Here is a 7,766-nt window from a genome sequence, read left to right as displayed (position 1 = left end):
CATACATTGTCAATACAAAATTTAATGCAAGAAATAACTTATGAGTAACATGCACGAATTGATGATGTGGTGCTTGCATGCATAGAGTACAAAAACAATGTGATTTATGACTTCATGCATGACGTGTTCTTGTGCCATAGTTGCATGTCTAGGAAAAAAGCTACTAGTGGGTTGTACTAGCTATTTAGGAATAGAAGATGTACTCCCTCCTTTCCGGTTATAGGGCTTATCTCAAAATTTTAGTTTTTCCATTTTGTAAGGCTCAATTTGGTTGTTCCCCATCACATGTTCAGATCCCAAGGTGCATTAAATCATGCAAGTATTAAGAGAAAATTGACCAATGCATGTACTTTATGCATGCATGCATTGCAATTAATACATTGGTAAACATAAATTTTTGAGGAAAACAAGAGCATTAATTGGATGTTTTTGCAAACTACAAAAAGTATTCCACCACTCACCATCTACCTTGGTTGGTGAGATTTTTGAATTGAGCCCTATAAACCGGAAAGGAGGGAGTATACATGGAAGTTGTAGGGAAAGAGATGACATGTATCTCAATTCCGATGAGTAGGGATTGGAAAAGAGATGTCATTTGGTTCACATCATAGGAACTTTTCTATTGAATCTAGAGATGACATGTATCTCAATTCCTATGAGGAGGGATTAGAAAAGATATGTCATCTGGTTCACATCATAGGAACTTTTCTATTGAATCTAGAGATGTCATGTATCTCAATTTCTATGAGGGGGGATTAGAAAAGAGATGTCATTTGGTTCACATCATAGGAACTTTTCTATTGAATATACACTAATGTTTATTTTCCTTTGAAATTATGGGAGTATAGGAATCCATTCATATGAACCAAGTGGCTCTAAAGCTATAAAAATGATATCATGTTTATTTCCTTTGAAATGTGGAGTATATGAATCTATTCATATGAACCAATTGGCTCTAAAGGAAAAAATCCTATAAAAATCATATCATATAGAGTTCCTATGATATTCCTCCACACCAAAGGATGGTTGAAATTGCTGCAGGTGATACGACGGTCTTTCTTTGTAGACTCCTCCCCCATCTTTATAGTTACCTCTCGAAGATGAATGAAATGATATATACTGGTTATTCTATATGTGCATTTTGGTACACGAAAACTCGGTAAAAGTTTGCGAGGTTCAAATTTTCAATAAAGCTATATGCACTGCATTTTGGAACGGAGGGAGGAGCATACTGCCGTTGCTAACACTCACGTGGAATATTTGTGTGTAGGAGGAGTGGCTGTTCTGTTAAATGACATGGCAAAACTGACACTGTCGGATGCTGATCTAACGGTTCTTACGACGTTCGTCAGGAAACGGCTTGTGGCGAACGTTTATCGAATAATGATTTATGGACACATGCATTGCATTGATACGTGCTCCCTCTCTCTCACGCACACATGCACCCTCACGAGTCATGACTCTCCCGAGTCCTCTCGCACCCACTGTCTATCTGTAGGTAGACGTCACACACATATGTGCTCTTCACACCCTACCCTCAGAACTTCTAAAAAACAAAAGACGTTGCACACCTTTTATTTTAGCTCACACGTCACACACTTATACTATTACTCTTGTGGCAAACGTTCTTTGGGCATAGTATATTGTACTCTCACGAAGAGAAGCGGTGCACGCACGCACTAGTTCTCTCACACCCACTAGCGGGTACACGTAGGAGCGCATTTTTTAAGCCGGTACAACAAAATCACTCCACTATATATATAAGCAGGAGCCTTAGCGCTTGCTTTACTAGGGTTCCTCTCTTTCACTCTCTCATGCTCTCCAGATCTAAGCAAGACATAGGTGGCCACACTCTCCCTCTGCTCACGGCTGGTCACAAATCCGGCCGGACCACCTCGACCGGGGCAGGGGTGTAGGTGCATCGTTCACACTATCGTCGGCGGCGAGGGAGGAGACCAACGGCTGCCCGCGCGTCCTGATCGGCGATCGTGCCGTTCTCTCCGAGAGAGCACCGGCTCGGGAGGACCTTCGACCCCTTCTCCCTCCCTGCGGTATTGTGGCCAAGATGCAGCCTCCCGACGCCGTCTTTGCCACATGCCAATGACCCTCAGGTATATATTCCTTCCAAACCTGCCTTGCTCTACTGCCCCAGCTCCCCACGTGGCTGCGTGTGGATCTTTTTCTACTTCTGTAGGCTGTTCCAAAGCCACCTAGACTTTTACTATTATTAGAGGTAAAGCTAGTTCATACAGTCGAATCTAAGAGTTGGTTCAAACAGGGAAGAAAGTGGGAAAGCTGTAGCATGAATCTAGGACTTGGTTCTAAGAGGAAACGGGGGAAAGTAGTAGATACTGGCTACCCAACCGGTCTCTTGGTTGAAAAGGCGAAGAAAGCATGGTGGATGGCGAAGGGTGGGGGAAGTGGACCTGTCTCTTGGTTGAAAAAGGAAAGAAAGTGAGGGGTGTTGGGAGACAACGCAAATGAGAATGAGCAGGTCTAGATTTCCTGTGCTCACATAGGAAAATGTCACCGAGGAGATAAAAAATGGGACAAATGCAGACATGCTGCCTGAGTGTTTGCCGCTCTCGGCAACCACATCTGCCTCACCACTTTATGCCCCTGCTGTCCCTACGCCCATATCGCTACCGTTAATGTAAAATCACATGAAGCATTAAGCAATGCCACCTAATGTCACTATAAGTAATGGTCTAGTGCCGTCGATAAATTAAGTGCTTCCGTCTTGCTTTATTTCCCATGAATTGTGTTTTTGCAGTTACACTTAAATCTCACACCGCGAACATTGATTCATCCAAGTGGAACTGCACAAATTTGATTGCACATTTACTGACCATGTGCTACTCTCATGACAGTAATACTAATGCTATTGTTCTGCATGTTAATCTAGTGGCAGTGTTGATGTGATGTGATGTGATGTGATGTGATGCTACTTAAGGGCACTTTCATACTGTCAATCTAGTGACAATTATAACACAATAGATGCTGCTGTTAATCATACGCCACTGCAAATATCTGTCACTGTTTAAATAACCGTATTTCGTATGTGCGCAAACAGGGATGTCTGTATCCATATCGTTTCTATCCGCGCAATCAAAAGTACACACCTCAGTTTTAGTAGAAATGGAAAAAATGAGATGGCTATTCCTAGCTGCCGTCCTCTAACCAAAAGTGTTCCAGGTATTCCTACATTGGTGGTAACTAGGTAGAATGACCAACGCAATCTAAAAGAAGCTGATTCGTACGTTTTACTTCCTGATTGCAGTGCAGGGATGAGCGAAAACAACTGCATCCTAGTCCGGAATGCACTTTCTACCAGTTCATCCATGGACCGAGGACTAGCTGGCATGGCTGCATGGAGGCTTTTAGGACAGGTGCACGGACAAGAGGCATTGTGGTCTGCTTATTTCTGCAAATCGCGGTGCTTAAATTTAGTGGAATGCACAAGAATTTCAGCTGGTCAGTACACTACATGGTTCAGTTCAGCATTCCAGCTGAGAACACAATTATAATTGGTTATTCTGGAATGAGAGAACCTAACTCTGGATGGTGGCAACAAGAAAAAACCAAAGTGAACTCCAGGAAATTTAAGCCGGCCGGGAGGCCCTTTGCTCAGAGAAGCCTTGCTTGTTTTTTCCTGATTTGTAAACCTTCTCACAACTTTGTCTTTTGCTATGAACTGGTATATGTTTGTTATGTTCTATGAATCATTGAGATGTATAAAATTTCTTAACTTATGCTTTTCAAGTTTTTTATGAAGCCGAGTTTAATGTGAGTGTTCCACATGAACGCTGGACTAGCGTGTGAACGTTTGGAATTTACATTGTGGCCTCAGTTAACTGCATGAACCACTGTAACAAGATACATAGTTGTTTATATGTCAGACAACAGATTATTGATTGTTAGCTGGTCGATAGCCTAGTGTTGAAGCGAGCTGAGCCAATGTGCCGTGTTTTGCACAACTGCTTACAAGTGGGGTAGCACCAACAGTGCTTACAAGTACTTATGTATACGTCGGCGCACAGTTCTCGAACGACTACTCTATTTCATCAAACACACACTACTCATATGATAAACCATGACAACTTATGTCTTAGCATGCCATATTCATGAAAAAACTAGAGAGGACGCATCTGTTTCAGCAACAATTACGTTGGTTCTCACATGATTCACGGGCATACAAAAGTAGCAGCAGTTCCCATAGACGGATTCAAAAAGAGTACTAGCCCCAGAGGGCTCGATAATAGGCAAGGTTCAAATAATTAGACACAATCCAAACTACTATTAAACACTAGCTGGGGCAACTATTTCATGCCTCGATCTAATTTGGGCTGGACATAAGACGGACCTTGCCATGAACATCATCGAGCCTGTGAACCTTCATGAAGATAACCTTGTGGCCTTGCCACTCATAAACTTGTTTGTGGAGGCATGCCACATCATCTTCCTGCGTAAGCTTGACAAGAACAGTATGCCTCACTAACGAAGGAGTAGCTTTGAACTTCTTGTGCTTCAGTACACCCTGGACAACACGCCTAACAACAGTGAGGCTGGAATACAACTCGGCATCGGTATAAGCGCAAATGGCTTCTAGGATCCAACAACCTAAAAACTCTGTTTTCCTAGTGCATATATTCAGGTCATCCGCCTCATAGCGAGTGACCTGTACAACCACACAATCCTTGTCTGCATCAGGGGTCTAATTGAAACAGAAACAAATTCTAAATTACTTTCCAGTATAAGAAACACAAGTTATTTAAACCACTATGTATAGCATGGCATCGAAGCTAATAGAATTTTGCATTATTCATCACCACATACTTATATGAAAAACCACAATCGAGATCGGCAAAGAAGAAAATCACCTTGGGCAGCTCAGCGGGGGGGGGGGGACATATCCTCGAAGGGGGAAAACTGCTCCTGTGGGGCCACGGGGGCTGTAACCTCAAAACGGGCATTGACCATCTCAGTAGTGGCCGAGCGTATCTGGGGTCGGCTCGGTGGCTGCCTCCATCTTCTTGGAGCTCTCTGTCTCGGGGGATCAGCCTCCCGCGTCTGCTCCAATATCGGCAGATCTTTGCCTTGTTCTCCTTGGTCCATCATGAAACTGACGAATACTAGGAGACCACTGAAAAGAAAACACAATCACAATGACAATGAAACAAAAAAGAGAGTGAGGATCAGTTACTGCTTTGCAAAAGTTTTTTTTCTCTGAACGAAAATATACCAACATCACGGGTCTGCTTACCTTCCCTTCGTTGGGAGAGAAGAACAGTGGCAGATGCGAGTGTTGGCTTTCTTGAAGACGGTGAGGGAGAAGGGGATTCAGCGAAGAGTGAAATGATGGTTGCTTCGTCCGTCAAACTTAGACTGCGGGAAGGTGGGGTTTTGTGATACGACGGCTCGTTACTGCCGTGCTACGACCGGGGTGACTCTCCGCCTGCATACTGCCTTCTAATTTGGTGGATGGCATTTGGGCCCGCGCGCTGCATGGCCCGCATGTCGGTGAACAAAAATAAGACGACATTCAGTAGAGGGAGACGTTTCGATGACCTAGGAGGAGCCATAAGCGGTAGTGTATCCACTGTACTAGTAGTAATTGTTTTTCTGGGTAGCTGTAGAGTGTCTCCACTGTACTAGTAGTAATTGTTTCTCTGGGCCCAAGACAAAACAGCCCATCCACCCTAGTAAATAATAAAATCAATTCAAAAGCCCATATATTTACTTAATGAGAGGCGCTACCCACACCCAGCACACCGCCCCCCCAAAAAACCTGGGTGCTCTTCTTCCTCCTCACTCCCACCCACCTCATGTCAGCTTGCTCCACTCGTACGCCCAAATTCCTCACCTCACTCCTATAGAAAACCCCAGCTCCTCTTCTTCCTCACTACTACAGAAAACCCCCCAGCTCCCCTTCTTCTTCACTCGCACTACAACTAGGCTCGTCATTCGTTACTCTACTCAAATCCGTGAGCACGACGCGACACCCTCGAGGAAAATGGAGTCGGCTGACCCCAGCGCCAAGAAGATGAGAGTCCTGCCAGCGGCGACATCTATTGTAGATCCCGCACCCGGCAGCGCAGGGAGGAGCGGCGGCCCCGCCCCCACCGGATCCCAGGAACCCATAGAATCTCGGGTGGACCGCATCAGCGATCACTCGAACGCCGTCCTTGGGGGGATCATCTCGCTTCTCCCCACCAAGGATTGCTGCCGCACCCAAGTCCTCTCAATTCGGTGGCACCCTCTATGATCGCTGTGCTCCTTAATCTCGACTGTCGTCAGCTATCTCTCTTCAATGATTTTGAAATCCCCAGAGCCATCATCTCCTCCCACCAGGGCTCCGTTTAAAGCCTTTGCATCCCGTCATGCTACCTGAGCAAGCATACCATGCCCTGCACGGTGGACGCCTGGCTGAAATCCCCTGAATTCACAGAACTACAACTACTTGACTTCTACTATCCCCTAGAAATCACCTACCAGATACCAAACACCATGTACTTGTGCCCTCAGCACCGATGTCCATCTCACGGTTTTCCTCCTCTCTCCACACCGCCACCTTTGTGCTGTGCTACCTACCAGACAATCTGGTACTAAACCTTCGACTCCCATTTCTCAAGAAACTTTCACTTGTGCGGGTTCGTATATCGGAGGCCTCATTGCACAACATCATCCACTCCAGTTTCCCTGCCCTGGAGTGCTTGGTGCTTGTTTTCACAGTTAGAATCGGTTGTGTCCAAATAAAGTCGCCTAACCTTGTAAGAATTGGAATTTCTTTTGACGGAAGGTAGCTCATCATCCAAGATGCCCCTTCACTTCAAAGGTTGATCCTTGATTTTAGTTATTCACCGTCGCAAATAACCGTCCTCTCTGTGCCTAAACTGGAGACCTTGGGTGTAATACATGATCTCTGTGCTCATTTCAAGATGGTGTTTGGCTCCACAGTTCTTCAGGTACTTTATATTATCATCTACACTTGTAACCATAAGCTGCATTTTAAATTTCTCTGCATAAGTTATATATCATCTTGGTGTACACATTTTGTACCAATATTAGGTTCTATGCTCAATGAAGAGTTTCTCCATGGATAGCCTATCAATGGTGCTGGATTATGTCAAGATCTTATATATCCAAATGAATAGTTTTGATCTGAATAAAATTATTGTCTTGCTGCAATGCTTTCCAAGTTTGGAGAAGTTGTATATAAAGGTGATAATTTCACGCACATTGGAAGCCCGCATATAGTGTATTAGAATTAACCGTTCAGCTGTTGCTCTTTCGACACTCTTTTTTTAGACCTTAACTGTTTTCAATCTTCATGTCTATTTAGGCAACATGACGGGGTAAGAAAGTTATAACCAATCGATGGATTCGTAAGCACCGGAATTTTCTCACTTCTCATGACATTCGATTGAAGACAATAACGCTAGAACGATATGTAGCCAACCATGCAAACACTAGATTTGTCACATTCTTCCTGCTGAATGTGAGGTTACTATTGTCCATCAGGCTTAAGTTTATCAGTAGCATGGTTTTGACGGATGGGTATGTCGAAGAGCAAAAAAAGGAGTTTCAGGTGGGCAAAAGAGCTTCTGAACATGCCGGGCTTCTATTTACAACATATTGTGGTCATAATCCAGTAAAGTTTACTACCTAGGATGTTCATTCTATGGACCTGACTGATCCATTTGACTGTGACTACCGAAAACAGTGCTATAGTTAGATGTTGTTGCCCTTTTCAACCTGGGTTTTGT

The sequence above is a fragment of the Aegilops tauschii genome, chromosome 1 (genome assembly GCF_002575655.3).
Source record: "Aegilops tauschii subsp. strangulata cultivar AL8/78 chromosome 1, Aet v6.0, whole genome shotgun sequence".
NCBI lineage: Eukaryota > Viridiplantae > Streptophyta > Magnoliopsida > Poales > Poaceae > Aegilops > Aegilops tauschii.
Note: the sequence above shows the minus strand (reverse complement) of the source record.